We start from the raw sequence: 10,903 nt of genomic DNA on the forward strand, positions 1-10,903 counted from the left end.
TATAATGTGACGATCAATCCCACTATTCGTTAGTAAAGAGTAGCCCAAGAGTTGGCGGTGGGTGGTGATGACTAGCTGCCTTCCCTCTAGTCTTACACTGCTAAATTAGGGACGGCTAGCACAGATAGCCCTCGAGTAGCTTTGTGCGAAATTTCCAAACAAACAAACAAACTCGCAATGTTTCAAAATTATTTAAAATTGAGTAACTTCTTTTTTCTTTTTTTTTAACAAGATTAAAGTTTATTAATGTGCTTTCAGTTGCTTCTGATATTGGACTTAATAAGCCTGATGGTAGAATTGATTTTTATGTTGAAAATAGTCTGTATTGGGCAACCACGTATATAATCTTGTTTACATTTGATACACTGCTGGCCAAAATATTAAGGCCAATGAACATACAGAAAAAAAAAATATGCATTTTGCGTTGTTTGACTCAACCACTTATTTGAGTAGAGCTTCGAAAGATGAAAATAAGAAAAGGGAAAATAAAACACTTTTCTTTAGCATTTAATCGGGAAAATGTGAACACTATAAAACTAGCTTAAATACTAGCTGGTCAGAAGTTTAAGACCATTCTAAAATGAAGCGTTAATGGGTAAAAAAGTAACGAAATTTAGTCATTTGTGTTCAAACATTAGAGTTGTCAACATCTCCCACTGACATTCCTGTGTTACATTGAGTAAAAACATGGCAAAGGCTGAAAAGTTAACAGAGTTTGAACGCGGCAGAATTGTCGAGATGCAAAAGCAAGGTCTCTCTCAACGTGCCATCGATGGTGAGATTGGGCGTAGTAAAACTGCTGTTGCAAATTTCTTAAAAGACCCTGAGGGATACAAAACGAGAATTTCAAGTGGTCTTCACCGACGTTGAGCTGGAGGATTCGACGGGTTATCTAGCAAGACACCAGCCGATCGTCGAACAAGATTAATTTTGAATTTATTTACAACAAATGACACCGTACAAAGATGCATGACGAAGAGTTAAAAGTTCCATTGTATAAAACCGTATACAAGAAAAAAACATTAAATATATACAAGACAAAAGAAAAAACACAACATTAAACTTATACAAAGGAAAAAAAAACATTAAATATATACACTGATAACTACATGAAGCGAGAGTGGAGGCAAGGTGACTCAGAAGCCGATCTTTACCCGACCCCCCACCAACGCATAAAGTGGCGAGATGTCCAGCCGCAAAAAATGGTAAAATGTCCCGGAACCCAGTCGCTGATAGTCCGCCTCAAGGCAGAGTAACAGCCGATATATAGCCCTTCCCGGCATCGAAAAGTACGACACTGGCGCCTGCTCGAAAACCAATTTGTTTCAAACAAGCCAGATGACGTACTTAAAGATGGTGATGGTAAACTGAAAGGAAAAGGTCAGATGGCCGGGAACAGGGACAGGTACGTGGTAAGGATGGTCTCTGACGAGAGCGGTGGGACCCGGAAAAAGCGAGCAAAACTTTCCCAGATCTCTCCTGACGTCGGACAGAGAACCAACCTGTGCAAGACGGACTCCACCTGGGTGTGACACACCAGACACAACTCAGTCATACCAGAGTTCCACAGGTACAAATGCTCTCTCACCAGCAAGATGTTATGCACAACGCGCCAGTTGAAATCCTAAAGACAGCTACCAACATGGTGCAGTGCTATGCAGCCCCAAATAACATCCCACGGCAGAGCAGGGTGGTATCGCTCGATCCTGCAGGTACATTCCAGGACCAGCAGGAGGTAGAGGGAAATGGAGTCCATTGGTACTTTGACAGACACGGTACGACACCGCCGGATCGCCGTAGCAACGTCAGCGTACCAAGAAGGAAGGGCAAAACACATAGGCGTCTGCAAGCTCAAAGGAACACCAAAGAGCCTGCGTCCTGTGCCAACCAAGAATCTTGTAAGGTGGCAACAGGGGTCACCCTACAAAGACAGACAGCGAAAGGTAGAAGACAGAAGAAGCAAAAGGCACTGGGTCCAGACCACCCCTGCGAGGCAGCAGCGTCAAGGAGTGCCGAGACACTGCCCCAGGCTTGCCACCCCACAAAAAGGCATAGACATAGCATTCGATGGCTTGTGCAGTGCAGTCATCCAGAGGAAGGACAGCCCCCAGGTACCAGACCAAGGGGAGGATTCTCCTCCTCACCATTTCTGCCCTATCAAACAGGTTAACAGGGCAGTAGCGGTAATCGTGCACAACTGAACCAACACGCTGAACCACCCTCTCCAAAGCAGCCCCAGGGCCCGCGAAAAAACGAACCCCAAAGCAAGTGATCGGGGAGAGGGTCCAATCCAGACCAAACGAGGAGTCGGCAGACAAGGCCCATTTACCAAATCCCCGTGCACGAGACTTGGAAATATTCAGCTGGGCAGCACTGGCCCGAGAGTAGCAATGGACGACGGCCAGCGCTAAACCTAACGATGTGAAGTTCTCAAGGAACAGGTTCACATTGTCTGCATGCGCGACATACGTCAGCCAAACCCCCTAGCATCTAGAGGCCATGCACCGAGACCAAGTGGTACAGATGAGAGAGCAGGCACTCGATAACCAACACGTAAAGCATTGGGGACTGCGGGTAGCCCTGACGAACCCTCTGTAAGATGGAAAGGAAGACGTCAGATACCCGTTAACCAAGAGCCTGTTTGAAGCAGTCGCATACAAGGCTTGCACGTACCAGACAAAAACTGGAGAAAGGCCACACCTCCCCAAAACGTACTACAGAAATCCATGGTGAACTCGATCAAAAGCTTTGCTCTGATCGAGGGTCACAAAGACTGCAGGGATATCCCTATGCATGATGTAATGTAACAGGTCCCTGAGAAGCACCAGATACTTCAGCTCCGTACGCTGCACGTCTCAGTACAGTGGACCAAGAAAGGCATAACTGCACTCAAACAAGCACACAGGACCTTAGAAATAACCTTTGTATCCACGTTCAGGAGAGAAATGGGTCGCCACGAGGAAAGATCTTCAGACTGGCTGGAATCCTTACAGATAAGTGTAATTAGCTCATCCAGCGTTCCCGGTGGCAGAGACTCCGCAGCCAGACAGTTGTTAAAAAGTCGGACAAAGGAGGGTCTGACGACATGCCACACATGGCTGTAAAATTCCACCAGCAGCTGATCCAGGCCAGGACACTTACCAGGTGGCAGGGACCAAATGGCCGACCAACACTCACCCTAGGAGACTGGTTTCATCAGCTGTTCGTGAAAGGAAGGGTCGAGGGAGGGAAAAACCGAGAAATGTCGTCCCACAACCTCTCATCAACGGGTGAAGCCGAAAATAAATGGCAATAGTAGCCGAGGCACGCGTCCAGAATATCAGAGATGTCAGATGACGATTGACCATTCTCCAACACCAGACTGGAGATGTGTCTGGTCTTAACCATGTCCCGTGCCTTGCACAGCAGAACTCTAGTGGCAGTTCTGGGATCGAGCAACTCGATCAGACTAGAGACGCTTGCCGCATGGAACAGCGTGGAATAGTCCAAATTTATAACCCTACATAGTGTCTCAATGTTCGAGAAAACTCAGCAATCGGTCAGTCCGCCACGAAGCAAGGCAGCCAACATGTCCTACGTGCCCCGCAAAGCCAGACGGCGGGCCCGCGAAAGCCGCATGCCTGCTTGCCTCAGCAAGGAGGCACAGGCCTCCTTGAGACTTACTCACCAAGACCAGGTGACAGACTCGAAAGAACAGAGCCCCCAAACAAGGGCAAGCAAAGCGTCTCCAACTCCATCCTCGACGAGGAAGGAGACGTTGAGCTTCCTCACACCGGGGCCCCGAAAAACGGGGACAAAATCCTGGAATGTGGCGAGAAACGCCTTATGGTCAGACACGTAAAACGAGACATCCTCAACCCGATGAACAGCAGCTTCGCCGAGGCTCTGCTGAAGGCCAGGTGTCACATAAAACTAGTCAAGGCGACAAGCCTAACAATACTAAAAATCAAAGTGTTAATAACGTAACCAATGTTAATAATGACAAAGCCACTAGTTCTAACAAAAATAACGCAACTAATCTGAATACTAACAACACCACTAACGCCACTAATTCTATGAACTCCACCACTGTCACACAAACACACGATTCTCCTCACTACAGAATCCCAACTCTGTTCATTGAGGGAGTAAACAACACAACACGCATCCCACAGATAGTCAAACAACTGAGGGCCTATTACCCGGGCATTCAGTTTAAGGACATCAAACGTCTTCCTAATGGAAGAATCATGTTAAAATGCTCTGAACCACAAGAGTTTGCACACATTTTGGCCCACTGGCCCAAGGATGCCTCCGGGGTCCAAGCCACCATTACTACACCAAAAAACAACACGCCAAAATTAACTGTCATTATCAGAGGTGTCGATTTCGACATCGAAGACAATGAAATCACAGATGAATTAAAAACCCAAGGCTACGACATTGTATCATCAAACCGAATTATCTCCTTCAGAACGAAACAAAAAACGCCACTGATCAAGGTAACCGTCAACAAAAAAGACGATCAAGACAAATTATTAAAAAACGGTTGCTTCTTATTTTCAAGAGACACACGACCGAACCGGAAAAAACACACCAAAAACCTATTATTCAATGCTACAAATGTCAAATGTTCGGACACACAAAAACTAATTGTATGACCAAGGACAGATGTGTGAGATGTGGCGGACCTCACGAGGTTGCTCGGTGTCCTAACGAGCGTAACCAAGTGAGATGCGCAAACTGTCAGGGCCCTCACGCAGCCAGTTACAAAGGCTGCCCCAAATACGCTCAAATACGTAATAGATTTATTTTCAAAACCACGAACAAATAACAATCAACCCCACGGCACCCACATCACCAAACAACCTTTACTACAAACTCCAGCAGACTCGCAAATCAAACACTCTCAACCTCAACCAACACGTACTTACGCGGACGTAACACGCCCGAAAACAACACAAGCATTCAACCCCACAGATTTCACCACAAACTTACTAGCAATGCTAATAGAATTGAGTGAACTCCCTTCATTCGAATCGAGGCACGAGTCACTCAAGGTTGTTTGTAGCCTTGCAAGTTATTATTTTAACCTTCCTCACCTCAAACCACACCATCTTTCACTCAAAATTCATGCAAAGGAAATAAAACAACACAATGATACAACACATTAAAATCTTACACATCAACTGCCAAAGAAATCTCAAAGACAAAAGGATAGAAATATTCAACATAAACAAACATATAAACGCCAACATAATCATCGTTTCAGAAACACTTTGCACAGAGAAACAAAACACCACAATCCCCGGATTCATCACGCACAGCATACCTCACTCAGAAAACAACAGAGGTATAATAGCTTACTTTAGTACGAAAATATCGCATTTAATCTCGATAGAAGATTCCTTTAAATCTAACATTAATAAAACCATTTTTTGTAATATACACTTTAACAACCGGCTAACTATTCCGATTCTAGCCATATATTGCTCACCAACCAAAGATATCGACATTAACTTCCTTCAAAAATGTGTTAATCGTAAACCCAAACCAATTATTATTGGGGATTTTAATTCACCGCATACAGAATTAAGTGGTAACAGAGACACACGCAGAGGATCGTGCATAAAAAATTTTATCTCTAGTAATAAAATGCACCTAATTAATGGCCATACACCTACACACTTCTCAGCCGCCAACGGCTCATACGATGTACTCGATTTCATCATCGCACTAAGGACATGGTAAACAGAATATCTAACTTTAAAGTACATGATGCAATCACCAGTGACCACTTCCCCATGTCATGTATGATTCACCCGCGCCACCCTGCCGTGGCGTACGTGACTCCCTCCGTATACACCTACACTAAAACAGACTGGCTCACTTTTAATGCCTCTCTGGACTCATACCTACCCCATCCAACTGAACATGCTAACAACAAAACAGAACTAGACAATTATGTTGATCAAATTACAGAAGCCATAAAGAAAGCCATAAAAAACACAATTCCTAAAACAAATAAAAAGCAATCACTTATTCAATGGACTCTAACACCAGAAATTCACGCACTAATAATCAAACGCAGACAATTAAGACGAACACGCTACGTTTCACGCCATCCACACATTAAAACAGAAATCAATAGAACAAATACAAAAATTAAACAAGAAATTAAATAATCAAGAGAAAACAATTGGTAAAACTTCTGTAAAAACTTAGAAAAAAACCAAGAACAATCCAAAAGAATTCCTGAAAAAATTCAAGAGTATTGCTTCAGACAAAAACACAAATCACATGCTACAACATATCACACACAACAATAAAATCGCAAGGACAGACGTAGAGAAAGCTGACTATTACAAATCCTCATTTAGCGACCTAAACTCAATAGATTTTGACACACAACACCAACACCATGTCAACGACTTCATAAATACAAACCAAGCTTCATTCTCACCACGATTCCCTGGCAAGACACTAGAAGCATACTCAAGTTCAATCAATAGAAAAATAACCATAACCGAACTAAAAATTAATATCAAAAACTTGAAGAACACTTCCCCCGGACATGACCAAATACCAAATATTATTCTGAAAAAAAGCTCCACTCTCCTATTACAACACTCACAAATATCATGAACATTTCACTAGCGACCGGATACTACCCTGACAAGTGGAAAAAAGCCATCATAACAACGATCCCTAAGAAACAAACTAATAGAACAAATCCAGATAATTTCCGCCCCATCAGTCTGTTAAGCTGCCTTGGCAAACTGATGGAGAGAATTATCTCCAACCGTCTCCTCCATTTTTGCGAATCGAATAACATCCTTCCAGAATCTCAAAATGCCTCCAGAAAAAAATAGGCAAACAACAGATCATCTCACACGACTCACCGAATCAATCTACAAAGCTTTCAACAACAATCAAGTAACCATCGGGGTATTCCTAGATGTCAAAAAAGCATTCGACAGCGTATGGCACAATGCCATCAAATACAAACTAAATCACCTGCAAATAAATCCCACGATAGTTAAATGGATTTCAAATTTCTTATCCAATAGAACAGCACAAGTAACAGTCAATAAAACTATATCCAAATCATTTAATATAACTGCAGGAGTGCCCCAAGGATCAGTCCTCTCTCCACTTCTATACATAATTTTCGTCAGTGACATACCTTTTCCAAATCTAACATACACACACAATTCACAATACGCAGACGACATCGCTATCTGGAGCACCTCCAGAAACCCAGTGATGGCCATGTCTCGCGTACAAGAATCACTAAATAACGTCTCAACATGGAGCAACAAATGGAGAGTCGTGTTAAATCCAACGAAAACACAAGCAATCACCTTCTATAGGAAATTAAAGAAGCAAAGAAAAAATCTAGAAAAAATAAAACTATCACCCGGAAACACAACCATTAACATGAGCAAAGACATCACATTCCTTGGCATCACTTTTGACACAAAACTAACATGGAAAAAACATATAAACAATATACACTCATCAATCAGAAAAAGGATTTCACATCTAATGACTATAACCGGTAAACAATCGAAATTCTCACCAAACACCATTATACAAATATACAAGGCTTACATCCGTCCACTAATAGAGTACGGATGTCAAGTAACATACAATATGTCAAACAACACACTCCAGAAAATCCAAGTTCAACAGAACAGAATATTAAAATCTGCATTCAGCTTACCATCATTCACGCCAACAAATTATATACATTAAATTAGCAATTTACCAACAATAAGAGATAGAATAACGGAAATATCACTTAAATATTATCTAAAAGCAGAAAATAGAAACAAACTAACGGCATCACTACACAAATTATCCAGTGCACCAACAAAATACATTTCACCTTACAACATATTTCAAGAATCACAAATTACTCAACAAAGAATGTAAATAAATAAATCCATGTCATTAACATGTATTCCTTTTTTTTTCAGATACCGGGCACACGACAGGCAAAACTTTCGGCGCCTGTCCTGTGAAAGTGGGTTTTCTCGGGGCACTCCCGTTTCCCGAGGCTACAGCAGCGACACAGTCGGCGCATGCCCGAGTAATTACACATTACCCAGAACTCGTTCACCACTATGAAGTTCGAGACCGGCGTCCTCATGTCCATGCAGACACGCTAGTTCCCAGTGCGTACAGTCGGGGGCGACTGTTGCGCCTCATGTTCGATACGGCGGACTGTCCCATACGCCGACAACACGCCCTTGTCAACGGCATTGGACATTTCATATGGGGCTGACCGGAGGGTAATTCACTTAATGTTTTGCCCGGCCGGCTCCACAGGCACACGCTGGTCCCCCAAAGGAAAGTCTCCCCGGTCCAGGAAGCGACCGGCATAAGCGGCCGACGCCAGCGTCGCCACATAACGTCCGCCGCCAAAATGCCAGAGGCACTCAGTATGGCTACCCCCGACAGCGGCGTTAAAAGCGTCTATGACCGCCAAGGGCAGCGTGGCCGCAGGCACCACAAAGGGGATAGACCACGGCCGAACAGAGTACGGCCGGATGGTCGTAGCCATATTGACCTACACGGTACGTACACACACACGACAACACTGCTATACAGCACGGAAACCCAACAACACACGACCAAGATTCACGGACGAAGCCAACACACCATACAGCACACGGTAAGAAACAACACAAACACCTGTAACGGGCACGGCACAAAAATCATTTTTTTGTTTTTTTTGGAATTTCGCACAAAGCTACTCGAGGGCTATCTGTGCTAGCCGTCCCTAATTTAGCAGTGTAAGACTAGAGGGAAGGCAGCTAGTCATCACCACCCACCGCCAACTCTTGGGCTACTCTTTTACTAACGAAAAGTGGGATTGACCGTCACATTATACGCCCCCACGGCTGGGAGGGCGAGCATGTTTAGCGGGCGCGAACCCGCGACCCTCGGATTACGAGTCGCACGCCTTACGCGTTTGACCATGCCGGGCCCACAAAAATCATTGAGCTGAAGGAGATAATCCACGCAGAATGCAGCTCAAGAACAATAAGACGGCATCTACCAGAGAAAGGCTGTAAAAACCGTAAACGTTTTCAAAGACCACGCCTCCTTCCACACATCGAACAGCTCGGTTAAACTTTGCTGAGAAACACCAAATATGGGACGTAGAAAAGTGGAAGAAGGTTTTGTTCTCTGATGAGAAAAAATTAACCTGGATGGTCCGAATGGCTTCCAACGTTACTGGCACGATAAGGATATCTCACTGGAGACATTTTCTACACAACACAGTGGAGGAGGTTGCATCATGACCTGTTGTGCTTTTTCCTTCCATGGAACAATGAAGCTTCAGGTTACACAGGTGCGTTAAACAGCAGCCACATTGGCATGTTGGAGAGAGCATCCTTATTGACTGAAGGCCCTCGCTTGTGTAGAAATGACTAGATCTTTCAGCAGGACAACGCTGCAATCCACAATGCCCGCAGGACAAAGGACTTTTTCATGGCGAATAACGTGATTCTTTTGGACCATCCAGCGTGTTCGCACGAACTGAACCTCATTGAAAATGTTTGGGGGGTAGATGGCAAGGAAAGTCTACAGAAATGGACGTCAATTCCAAAGAGTATATGATTTTCGTGAAGCCATCTTCACCACTTGGAATAACATTCCAGCCAGCTTTCTGCAAACGCTAATATCGACCATGCCAAAATGAATGTTTGCAGTTATTCGCAATGACGGCCGTGCAACTCACTACTGAAACCTCTTGTTGGGCATTTCCTACCATGTTTAGGATTTTTTTTTGGTATGATCTTAAACTTTTGACCAGCTAGTATTTAGGCTAATTTCATAGTGTTTACATTTTCCCTATTAAATGCTAAAAAAGTGTTTTATTTTTATTTTCCCTATTCTTATTTTCATCTTTCGAAGCTCCACTCAAATAAGTGGTTGAGTCTAACAACGCAAAATGCATATTTTTTCTTTATGTTCATTGGCCTTAAGATTTTTGGCCATAGTTTTATTATTGTTGTCTACCTTGATCTGGTCTTGGCTGTGTGAACTTATTTTTGTAATATGAATAAAAATAAGAATGTCTATTACATTTTAAGTTGTATTATATGTTACTTTTTAAAGGTTTTGTGACGCAAATTTTTCTTCATGGTTTGTGTTAATATAATTTTCTTTTGTTGGTAGAATGTCCCTAGTGGTTAGTAAGAAGGCTTACTACACTGAAAGTTTGCTTGTTTGTTTTGAATTTTGCGCAAAGCTACTCGAGGGCTATCTGCGCTAGCCGTCCCTAATTTAGTAGTGTAAGACTAGAGGGAAGGCAGCTAGTCATCACCACCCACCGCCAACTCTTGGGCTACTCTTTTACCAACGAATAGTGGGATTGACCGTAACATTTTAATGCACCCACGGCTGAAAGGGTAAGTATGTTTGGTGCGACTGGGATTCGAACCCGCGACCCTCGGATTACGAGTCGAACGGCGGGCGGCACTATACTGAAAGCTAAGTTTGACATGTAGTAGCTAGCTTTGCACTTAACAAATAAGTAGAACTTAGTAAAATATTAAAATATTTATGTGTATTAAATACTGTGTTTTTTATATTTATTAATATTAAAACATGTTATCTATTCGTGTTGTCTATTATGGATGTTACAAAGTTATTTTTTATAACTCCCGTTTCAAACTAAGATATTTTTGACAGTGATAAATGATATTTTGTTGTTTAATTAATGTTAGTGTTTATTCTGGTGCTTTTTCAATTCAGTTTTTCAATCGAAGCTTCAATATAATATATTTTGCTATTTATTAAATTATCTTTGTTAAATGGTCCTGTTACAATGTTAAATTACGACTTTATAATTTTTAGAGGGTTTTGATGTCTTTAATATCGTGTTGTAGTGACGTATTTTACATTT

Source organism: Tachypleus tridentatus, chromosome 12, assembly GCF_004210375.1.
Source record: "Tachypleus tridentatus isolate NWPU-2018 chromosome 12, ASM421037v1, whole genome shotgun sequence".
Taxonomy (NCBI): domain Eukaryota; kingdom Metazoa; phylum Arthropoda; class Merostomata; order Xiphosura; family Limulidae; genus Tachypleus; species Tachypleus tridentatus.